The following is a 12615-nucleotide window of genomic DNA, read 5'->3' as shown; positions in this document are numbered from 1 at the left end:
AACTGAATTTAGTTCAAATTAATGAACTTTTGAACTTTTCAAACTTTGAAACACATACCAGTCATTTTTCAAGCTTCTGCTTACCCAACCCTTCATGATTCAGACATGTTCTGCACATAAGACTTTAATCATCTGATCCCCAACGTCCGTTGTCGAAAATAAGATGAAAATAAAAATCTTTTTGGATATTAGAATATGATAAGCAGAAATCTGTATACACAATATTTTTGTGAGCGTGTTAGGGGATCATATCAGCTTCCGACAAGACACAAGTACCGTTAAGCTTAGATTTCATACTCAAGATTAAACAGTTCGCTTAGATTGTCGATATACTGATCCTCTTAAATCTTTACACAATTTTCAATCTATTTGGGATACGAATTAAATGTTTTAAGATCTTGACTTTTACGCGTGTACCACCTCAGTATATACTCCCATATCCAAATCCCAATATTCAGTCTTACAGGTGAGTATACCTAGATGATATCTGTAATGGGGTGAATGCGAAGCCGTGAGAGCTCAGGTCAGAACTTCCGTTCAGCAGAGAGATGACGGCTCGACTTTTGGTGGGTTCCCTTTAGGAAATCTTTTTTGCAACGACACATGATTAGCATTTTGCAATGTGTTATCATTTTTTATGATGAGGGGAGGCTTTACGAGTAAAGCTTGTGCAGAGTATTATACGAGGACTAGGCTATTGCTTCCGCAAAATCAGAAGTCCTGGTATAATATCCCAGATATCACTAAGTATAAAGACCTAGTATCTCGGAAAGAGGGACCTTTCAAACAAGATTTCGGGGTTACCCATATATCCTGGAGATGTTCCCCACGTAAAAGCAAGTTATTATTTATGTTTATATCCCAAACAAATCTACTAATTTTGTAAAAACCTATCGGCACATCATCAGCGAGACTGCTTAACACATATTAAACATTACATTTCTTTAGCGTACAGTATCTGTCTAGCTGATGTACTATCATTTCCCCTTTTTACACAAGCTCTTTTTCAGTTTTTCAATGTTTTTGGATTTTTCAAATTTTCTATTGTTTTTGGCTTTTTGAAATTTTATCATGTTTTTGTATTTTTCTGCAAACTTTCTCCCCCTAAAAAACATATTTTTGAGTTTTTTGTTTTTATCAAAAGCAGAAAATAAACTATACAGAAAAATTTGCCAACAAGACATCAGATCACATCAGATCGCCGCCCTCCTCGGCTTAACATTCCTCAACCCTCCCAGAAAGCAAATTTTTCATCCCATTTAATTTTAAAAGATAGTTAAATCTCTTTTTGTAAAATGGTTTAGTGTAAAAATCAGCCCTCTGATCATCAGTGTGTATATGTTCTATCCGAATCAATTTCTTCTCATGACAATCACGGATGAAATGATGATGGATTTCAATATGCTTGGTTTTAGAATGGTGAACCGGGTTTTTCATTATATTGATTGCTGCTTCATTGTCCACGAAAATTGGCGTGTCCAAGAACTGCAAACCAAAGTCTCGCATCTGCTGTTGGATCCAAAGGATCTGAGAGCAACAGCTTGAGGCCGAAACGTATTCAACCTCGCAAGTAGAGAGCGGTACTGAGGTTTGTTTCTTGCACTGCCAAGTGACTAGTCGAGTTCCAAAGAACTGACAGCCTGCAGTTGTGGATTTAGCATTCTGCTTGCAGCTTCCAAAATCAGAATCAGCAAAACCAGTAAGAGAGAAGTCGCCCGTCTTAGGATACCACAAGCCGATGCTTGGGCAGCCTTTCAAATACCATAAAATTCGTTTGACGATTGTCAGGTGTGACGGCTTTGGGCTTGACTGATATCTGGCGCACAAACACATTGGATACATGATGTCCGGGCGAGAAGCAGTAAGATACATCAAGGATCCGATGATCGATCGATACAACGTCTCTTCCACCTTTACTCCACTCTCATCTGGACAGATTCCATGATTTTGTGCTAGGGGGGTTGATGCTGGACTGGATTAAGCCATGTCGAACTTTTCCAGCACATCATTCACGTACTTTGTTTGATGAATGAAGATTCCTTCGGGCATCTGCTCCACCTGCAGCCCTAGGAAGAACTTCATCTCCCCCATCGAACTCATCTCGAACTTCTTCTTCATAACTCTCTCAAACTCTTTACACAAGTCGTCGTTCGTTGAACCAAAAATGATATCATCGACATGGATCTGCACGATTAAGAGATGGCCTGCAACTTCCTTTGTGAACGATGTACTATTGACTGTCCCTCTGGTGAACCCGTTGGCCAGCAGATGTTGGGAAAGCGTCTCATACCAGGCTCTCGGGGCCTGGTGGAGTCCGTAAAGCGCCTTATCCAGAAGATAAACTTTGTTCCTATGTAGTGGATCAGTGAAACCCGGTGGTTGTCCCACATACACTTCTTCTTTGATCTTTCCGTACAGGAATGCAAATTTAACATCAAGCTGGTAGACTTTGAATCCTTTCTAGGACGCGAACGCCAGGAAGATCCTAATAGCCTCAAGTCTAGCAACAGGTGCATAAAACTCATCATAGTCGATGCCTTCTTGCTGACTGAATCCCTGTACTACCAATCGTGCTTTGTTCCGAACCACGACTCCTCTATCGTCTCTTTTATACTTGAACACCCACTTTGTCTTTATCAATTTCTGATTCTCAGGAAGATCTACTAATCTCCAAACACCCAGTTTCTCGAACTGTTGCAGCTCTTCCTGCATAGCATTCACCCAGTTGTCTTCAGTCAAAGCTTCTTTATACGTTCTAGGTTCAATCTGCGAGATAAAACATTTAAGTGAGAATTCTTCCTGTAAAGGAGCAACAGATGAATAAAAACAGGTAAGTGCTCGGTTGATCTGATCTCTCGTCTTCACACCACTCTGTAGGTCACCGATAATCTGCTCTGAAGGATGATAAGACAATGTTCGTGGCATAGCCGTCTCAGGCACATTAACTTCCGATTGCAAGTTCGTAATGTCTTGATCACCGGTGTGATCCTCAGCTTCTGTCGTTTCAACATTTGGTTCCTCGTCAAAAATCGGACCGGATTCCGATTCTGAGTCGTCAAAATTGTCAAATGTTGGAGCTGGTTCCTCTGGTGGTTCGTGAGCAGTTCCACTTGGACCAGCCTCGTGATTATGCGTACCCTCGGTGGGTGGAGAAACTACTAGCGGTCTAGGCACTTGTTCTTGCGTCATTGACTGGTGATATTGGTACAAAAGTGCTAGTTCCTCATCACTTGGCTGAATCGGTAGTTGGAAAGACTCCCAGAGTTTGTCGTAATCGAACAAGACTCTTTGTCCGGGAAGTTGTGGTGGAGTTGTGTGCTTCTGACAGTCTACATGCTGAACTTGAATTACTTTTCCCAGGCATGGCACAAACACCCTCTTCAACGGGCTCACATAACCTACAAAGAAACCATCATTAGTTTTAGCACCAAATTTGCCATCTGGATCTATGAAGGTACATGGAGATCTAAACAGTTCTAAAAACTTTAGACTGGGCTTGTAACGGTGTAAAAGTTCAAAACACATTTTCTTGTATTTCTTGACGGTGAGCACTCGGTTCAAAGTATAGCACGCTGCTGCGACTGCTTCACTCCAGAAGAAAATTGGTAACTTGGAATCGACAAGCATTGTTCGAGCAGTTTCAATCAGAGTACGATTCTTTCTTTCAGCTACGACGTTCTGCTGTGGAGTGTATGGCGCGCTGAATTCCTGAAGAATCCCTTTCTCGTTACAGAACTCGAGCATTCTATTATTCTTGAACTCCGTTCCATTATCACTTCTTATTCTCCTGGTCGGCAGTTTATACAGCGTCTCCATCTTTTTGAAAAGAACCATCAGTGACTCAAACGTCTGATCTTTCCTCTCCATACACACTACCCATGAAAACCTTGTGAAGTCATCGATAACCACAAGACAGTATAAGTCACCACTGATACTCTTCACATTAACCGGCCCAAAGAGATCCATGTGGAGTCTCTCGAGCGGTACTCTGATCGAATTCAGCAACTTCTGCGGGTGTGTTTTCCTTGTCTGCCTTCCTTTCTTGCAAGCTACACAGTCATCAGACAAATGAAAACTTTTCAAATTCACACCTTCAACCAAATCATTATGTAAAAGAAAATTCATTTTCCTAACATGAATGTGGCCCATCTTTCGATGCCACATAATCGACTCTTTTTCTATACTTTAGTTTTTGACACAAAACACTGTTTTTGATGATCTGTTGGTGTTGCGACACTCATATCAAGAATATACAAGTCATTTTCTCGTGGAGCGCGCAACAGCACCATATCCTCAGGGATTTTAAACCCAGGTTTTAAGACAAGGCATTCATTTTTAGTGAAGTGAACTGTAAATGATTTGTCACAAATTTGTGAAATACTGAGCAAGTTGTTTTCCAGTTCAATTATGTAGTTCACTTTTTCAAATGATATTACTCCATTTGTTAAGGTTCCTTGACCAACAATCCTTCCACCCCGATTTCCAGCGAATCAGACGTATCCACCATTGATAGATTTCACGTCATAGAGCAATGCCAGCATTCCAGTCATGTGTCTTGAGGCTCCACTGTCCATTATCCATTTAGAGATTATCGACCTCGGTAGCCCCTGCAATCATTATATCAATTCACTCAAACAATGACACCCATGACTTCTTAGCATCTGAAACACTACCAAATACTATGTCACACGTCACATCAACCTTTGGAAAGTTAAAAAAGACATTTGGAACATCAATTTTAGCTTTTGGTTTTACTTCTTTCCTTTTAATCGGTGGAAAATTTTCAAGAAATTTATCAAGTTCAAACCCAAACTTTTCAACATCATCTTTAAACCCTTTTGTTTCATTTTTCAAAACACTTTCCATCTTTTTCTCGTCAACTGGTGTTTTTGATTTCACCACCCAAGATTGATTCTCAAAAACTTTCATTTTTCGATAAATTTTTGAAGTCTTGTGAGTCTTCGAAGATTCGCCAATCTCAAAAGTTGATTTCAGCTTATCTTCTGACTTCAGAGATTCACCCCTTTTCAAAATGTGAACCGGTGAAATCATTGGTTTTTTACCCTTGTTATCAGTTGGAGTTTTAGGTCGGGGTTTTTGCAAAACAGGTTTTTTAAACACAGGTTTTTCAAAGACTTTATTGCATTGTTTGGCCATGTCACCAATCTCATTGCAGCGATAGCAAACTCTTTTGTCATATTCGACAAAATTTGATTTGAACGACTCTTCTTTCAGTTTCTTCGCTGTATTGAAATCATCAATGGCTTTTTGACTGAAAATGTACTCTTTTTCAGTATCAACACTGGGACCAACAACGAAAACATCATTCATTATTTCCTTTGGCTTAACATTCTTCTTGGCCATTTTCTTTTCAAACCCAATCCCTTTGTTTTTAAAATTGTCTCCATTTTTCTTGTTGTTACCACCATTTCCCTCCCACTCTTTCTTACCTGAGTTGTTAGGTTGTGATTTAACAAACGACCTTTTGGGTTTTGAAAAGAACTCTTTGTTATTCACCTCAGAAATGTCAATTTCGACCAATTTAAACAATTTTTCAACATTTTCATTTTTTGCATTCTGCAGCGGATACTCAAAATCAGAATAAAGCTTGTCAGTTCCAATCATAGTGTAAACCACAATAATCGGATCACCATTCACGACTTTGTCTGATTTTGGTATGAATCTGTCTAAGAAGTTACCGTCTTCTTCAGAATCAGACACAGAGTTCTCAGAATGAGTGTTCACAATCTCAGACTCCGAGTTATCACTCTCTTCATCTAACACTTGGTCAACAACGGTCTTTATAACCTGTGACTCATTGTCAGTGTCGGACGGAGAGAATGTAACATCAATAATTTCCGGTAACTCATTCTCAATGGTGCTCAGTTTGAGATTCAATGCAGCTTCCACCCCATCTGGATATTTCTGGGTATAATGATTCCACATTGGGGGTGGAACACTGTTAAAGACAGGTGTTGCATTTGGTTGTTGTGGGACAATCTGCTCAATCACATAAGAAGATGCAACATAGCTCATTAACTTCTAATCAATTCTTTCATTCTCAATTTTGGTTAATTCTAACTCTTTCTTCAATGAAGCAATCGTGTCTAAATAAAAATTGATTTCCACTTGTTTATCAAAAATTGTTGATTTTAATAATTTTGTGGCTTTATCATTTTCAACACTCTCATTTTGAATCATTTTTATGGATCTAGACAATGTGTCATATGCTTCTTTTACATGACTTAGATCAAATTTAATCATATCAGTGTATTGTCTCAATTCCTGAAACTTTGTGTCCTTTTCAAGACACTCCATGCAAGGTTTTGAACAGTTTTGGCATGGGGTTTCAGAAATTGACTCAATCTTCTCGACAATCTTTTCTTCCTGAACAGTTTTAACACCCGATTTACCAACACCATCTGACTCTGACTCAGACACTCCTTCGGTGTTGACCTCCACACTTTCTGACTCCTCATCAGACTCCTTTTGTACTGACTCGGTACTGACAGACTCTGGTTCTACAGGTTCTGTGTCTACCTCTTTCAGTTTTTCCATCAAGGCTCTGTCAGCGATCTCCTTCAGTGTCTCTTCAGTCATTTCCTTGGTTACATCAATCATCTCTTCAACAAAATCTTTCTTCACCTCATACTATGGGCACAATCCTGTTGTTGGCTCTTCGAAGAAACCTGCAAAAGAATCAAACACTTTAGGAGGCATGATTGATTTTAAAGAACTAGTTAATACCTCCTGTTCGGATTGATAATAATAGACTTCAGCAACAATTTATTCAAGATCTCCCACATTTTCCACAGACACATCTTCATTAACCACCTCTGGTTCAACAACACTCTCTAACTCCTCTACAATCTCAGCCATCATAGCTCTTCCTTCACTGCCCGAGATGTATTAATCCCAACTGAATCCTTCGGCTACCTTCTCGTCATCTGGGTTGACTATGAGAGCTTTCTCCGGCTTATTCTCAATCTGAGGTCTTTGAACGACTGGTTGTTGATTTGGCTTATGATAGATCGCATGTCGGTAGTAGTCGTTGGTAAATGGATTCTGGTGATTGTTGACCTCTCTATTCGGACACTCTCTCTTAAAATGCCCTCTCTCTTTGCATTAAAAACAAGTCACTTTGGACTTATCAAATCTGAGCTTTTGATCTGGTCCAGACAAACTGTTTCGACCCGTGATTTCCATAAATCTTTGGGCTCTTCTAACCAAACTAGCCATTCCCCACTTGATGTCTATCAGTTCTAGCTCTTCCGGACCTATTTGATCGTAATCCTCCTTGGTCATATCAGGATTACCGATCTTTCCCGCCACCAAACTCTCATACGACTCCAGAACGGAAGCTAACAGTGAAATATGTTGTTTTGCAGCAGCTTCAGTAAACTCGTTTCCATTCTTGATGTTGACTGCAATATTACACTGAATCCCAGAAACATATCCCAGATTGTTTGAGCTAGATGAGCTTTGAGGTGACATCTGTTCAGAAGCTTTGAAATTTGGCTCAAAACTAGCAAACGGTGAAGGCTTTTTGTTACTTGGAGTACTAGACGAAGCACCCGATGTTGAATCTGCGTTGAACGCAGTTTGAATCTTCGAGCTTTGATTAGTTGTTGCTGGAGTGTTGCCTTTGTAATAAAGAGACACATCCTGTTGAACATTCGCAGAATTCATCTTTTTGATCTTTATTAACTCTAACTCATGGGCTTCGATTTTCTCTATGAACGAACTAAGATTCAAATTACCAAAATCTGAATTGTTCTTCAACATCATCAAATAAGTACCCCATTCGTCATAAGGCAATGCATCTGCCAATTTATCGATCCACTCCTTATTTGTCTTGGTTATTTCCAATCTCTTCATCTCCACAACTAGATGCCAGTATCTTTCAATCAATTGTTTTGTAGTTTCGCCTTTTATACCAGTGAAAATGTCAAATTCTTTCTTTATCAAAGCCTTTTTGCTTTTGATCATGGACACACTCCCTTGAAACTTTATTTTCAATTGTTGCCAAACTGATTGTGAATTGTCTTCATGCTGCAACAACACCAAGATATCCTCTTTAATTGCCTGTTGAAGAATGCTCATCATCTTTTTCTCAGCTTTGAAGTCATCCTGTTCAGTTTGTGTTAAACTGCCAATCCCCTTTTCAAGACCGAAACCATCTCTTGGTGGAACATACCTCGATTCAATCTTCATCCAACACTCAAAGTGGTTGGCTTGTACCCAGTTTTTGAATCTCTTAGACCATCCTGAATACTCATCGATGTTCATCAGTTTAGGTGGTTTCTGCATCGTTCCCGACTCATTCTCCATATTCACGTTTTGAACTATACTGGCAGGGTTTTATGCTGCTGTCATCCCACCGCCGGCAAAGAAGTTATAAAAATCTTGATTTTCCATTTTTAAGAAATCAGTTTACCAAAAATAATTTTTCAAGTTTTAAAAACTGGTCTCTTTAAGTGAAAACACTTTCTACACGAAATGAACTTCAAACAAAATGTCACGAACGAAATGGACTTTCACAACAAACCATAATTTCAAGCTGAATTAGGTTTTCAAGCGAAATAGGTATTTTCAAGCTGAGTTAAGTTTCAAGCGAAATCAGTACTTTCAAGCGGAATCAAGTGATCATTCAAGCGGAATCACCAACTCAAGCGGAACCAGGTGACTTTCAAGCGGAATCACTTATTTCGCTTGAAATAACTTCAATTGTTCAAGCGGAATTAGATCTTTTCAAGCGGAATACCTTAATTCGCTTGAAATTACCACAAATTTTCAAGCGGAATCAAACTATCTCGTTCAAGCGGAATAAGGTTTTCAGTCCATTTTTATCAGTTTTAGTTCGAATTTTGATCTGATTCTCTCAAGGGTTTGTTAAAACACAGTTTTACACGCAAAACTAGAAACTCAGTCCATTTTGTCCGTTAAAAAGTCCAAAGTCCAATAAAGTGTTTAAAATCCACTGAGTCAAGTGTATTGGCTCATAACTGGCTCTGATACCAATTGTAGGATCGATTTGACGATCAAGTGAGTCAATTAAAGTCAATACACCACTGTTTGAGTGGCGGAAACAAACAAACAGTGTTGAATCAGAGAGGATTGAGTAGAAAACAGAGATATCACTTTAACACTTGCTTCTCATTAAAATCAAACGTGATTACATGGCAGGAATTTGGCAGCACTTCGTGGCTATGATCGTAATTCCGTGCCAAATGAGAAACACACATCACCTATATATAAGCATCAGATTCCGCTTGAAATGACCACATGTCATTCAAGCGGAATTAACACATTTGATTTCGCTTGAAATGAACATATGTCATTTCAAGCGGAATTACATCTAATTCATATAAAATTACATTCTAGCCCCTGTAAACCCTATACAAACATGACCTAGACTAAGACGTAGGCTATAGACATCATGCACCAACAGGTTATAATCTAACCAAAAATCCTTAAAAATAATATCTTAACAGTACGTAATGAGTTTTCGGTCAAAATCCAAGTTTAAACATGTCTTATGCAAGATATCGCAATTTAATTAATAAAAAGCTTCTAATTACGATATCGAGCATAACTTCTGTTTGAGACCAAGAACTGGTGTCAAATTTTTGGGACAAGTTTATATATTAGTAGCAAAGGGTTTTGTCCTCTCACATTTCTAAAAATCTCAATTATATGTCAAAAGGGCATTTACGACATATATAAGCATATTAACAAACAAGAGCATATAATTCAAACTACTAAGGACCAAGCAATATAACTCCAGAGGGTTATACTACTGTATAATATGGTCCTAATGGAAGCTTAAAACATGGAAGAATTAAGCTTAAACGGGTCAGAACTGAAAGTCAAAGCAAAAGTCAAGCTTTTGCGACTTTCGGTTATAAACTGACCTTAGACTGATAATTGTCGGGTTAGACCTTATTAAACATTCTGGCAACCAAGGAAGAGAACAAACCTGCACCTGGCAACAACATTATGTCGAAACACTACCATCGCGCTGCGCGACGGCTGAGGAGTTCCATGGTCGCGCCACGCGACCACCCAGGTTACCAGCCAAACAAGCTTTAAAGTTTACATGTTCAGCCCATGCACCTCTTCAAGCCTTATATCTTTCATTTTAAACACCTTTGGCCCTTGTAGTTAGTTTGTAGAGGTTCATGGGAGTATAACCAAACTCCGTTAGGCCAAGTTCCGTTAAAAGATCTCTATAAACACAACTTTCTTACTATTAACGCTTTTAACCCAAAGTCTTGAAAACTTGCTTAACGATCTCGAAACTACATGAAATTTATATCACTTATTCTTGAGAGTATATTTGAATATTTCGAAGCCTCGGGTTCGTTAAAAGGTCACTCAGAGGTAAGAATTAACATGTTGACACGTTTAATCCCTATAGTTTATAATCTTCCGATTATTTTCATAGACGGCTTCTTATACCCAATTAATCACTCGTTTAAGAATATATTCTCCATGTATGGTCATTCAGAGGCACAAGTTTGGCATGTTGACACTTTTAGTCCCTTCGCATACATCTTTTTACCGTTTGTCAACTTTAGTCCTTCAAACTCAATCTTTCACATCTTTAGAGTTTAGGACACGTGTCTTTACATAATTGGACACGTTTTATTTACGTGGTGTTACAGCAGGCTCCCTAATCGAGTAAAGATTTTCTTTGACAACCTAAAGATATGGAGGATCTCCTTTTGGTGTTCTCGTAGCTCGAATGTCGAGCTCGGTAGAATCAAAAGACTTCAACCTCAAAGCTTCCTTCGTACCCATAACTGCACAAAGCAAGCAATTCGTAATATACATATACTCGCACGAAGAAAACATACATATAAAAATCTAACAATATACGAAAAACGATGTTCGAGCTAAAAACGTAACTAACCCTCTCTGTTCCATTTAAGGGTGGGGTAATACTCCGGTTCGGGCTATATCGTGCTTATCCTCCACATAACAAGAATGTGTTCCGGAAATCTTTGGACGCGGCCGACCTCCTTAATCAAAGCAGCGTACAAACCTTTAATAAAATCAAAATCTTCAGGGAGAGGACCAGGAAGACTGGATCTCTTTAGCCTCCAATTCATTTCAGCCGGAACGCACCGATTATCCACCAAAAAGAAATGGTCTTTCCAATCCTTTAAGCTCGTGGTAATCCTTGAGTAGCAGCAGGCATTCTTCTTCCGAACCTCAAAAGTGTACCAATCACCGGACCGGTTCAACTTATAAAGGGCCCGGAACACATCCAAATCTGGATCGAACTCTAAGCTACGATAGGCGAGTTCAAATTGACACACCTTGGCAAGGCCAAAAGGGTTCATTTGAGAAAGATTAACCTCATGGAACATCAAATCCCTAATCAAAAATTTCGTCAAGGGAAGATGATAGTTACAGTAATCGAACATCCGAGTATAAATGCATATCTTCCCAGGAACGAAAGGGTAGATGGCCGTATCTTTTTCGGGAAGAATAGGGTTTAGAGAAGCATGAATCGCATATTGTTCCACAAACCACGCCAGACCGTTTCGGTTTAAAATATTGAAACAGCCGGACAAATTACTTTTGTTAGCCATGATTACAGAGAAAGATACTAACCTGACTGTAAAAGCGGTGATCCGAAAAGAATAAGGAAGAATCTTGGGAAGAAGAAACAGATAAAAAGTAAAAAGTGAAACCTTTTTCGCCCAATTTATAAGAGAACCACACCGCCTTAGCCCATCCAATAAGAGTATGACACGTCATGACAAGTGATGCATGTCAAGCGTCACATCAGTAAAAAGGAAAGTTAAAGTAACTGTCAGTCACCTAGCAAAGTTACCGCCAGACAAAAGAAATTCAAAAATAAAAAATAAATAGCCAAGGTGAAAAAGCGCCGGACAAAAACCTCTCCAATTAAGTTCGAAGCTTTTGCTAAACAAACACTACGAACTAGGGGGACTTGATGAGGATACGTCCTGGACCGGACCGAATACCTAATAAGCTAGGGGTTGGACGGACCTAGTGACCCCATTCGGAACGATCAACTAATATGTATTAAAATTGTTACGCATGTGAAGTATGCAATATATATTTGAAGGCTTTGTAATCAACCCTCTTGCAACTTGTAGTTACTAGGTGAACCAGGTACCACCTGAGGATCATCTACTCCATTTAGGTTGGTGCTGTCAAAAGTTGGTAGAATCTGACTCCCAAATGTCACTGGATACATGAAAACGATTATCAACGGCAAATACATCTCTTATATTAAAGGTGTCATTGAGAAATATATAAAGGTATCATTTACAGCTGCAGCGTGTAGTCCTGGCTAAACGGGTAGGTTGGGTCACGGGTCAGAACGGTTTGGTACAAAACAAGTCAAATTTGGTTCAGGTCAAACTGGGTTAAGACCAAAAAATAGGTACTGGTCAAGTCAAAACGAAGGTTTTAGAAAAATCAAATGACCAAAATCATCTTTATTGTTGATTTTAAACGCGTTACTGTTTTTCGAACATATTCTTATTTATTTGTAACTGGAAATAGGAATTTGATGCTTTTAATTACGTGTCCTTTAGATTCAGACGCCATCGAGCTTGAGTAACTAGCCTCTTT

Source organism: Helianthus annuus, chromosome 15 (assembly GCF_002127325.2).
Source record: "Helianthus annuus cultivar XRQ/B chromosome 15, HanXRQr2.0-SUNRISE, whole genome shotgun sequence".
NCBI lineage: Eukaryota > Viridiplantae > Streptophyta > Magnoliopsida > Asterales > Asteraceae > Helianthus > Helianthus annuus.
Note: the sequence above shows the minus strand (reverse complement) of the source record.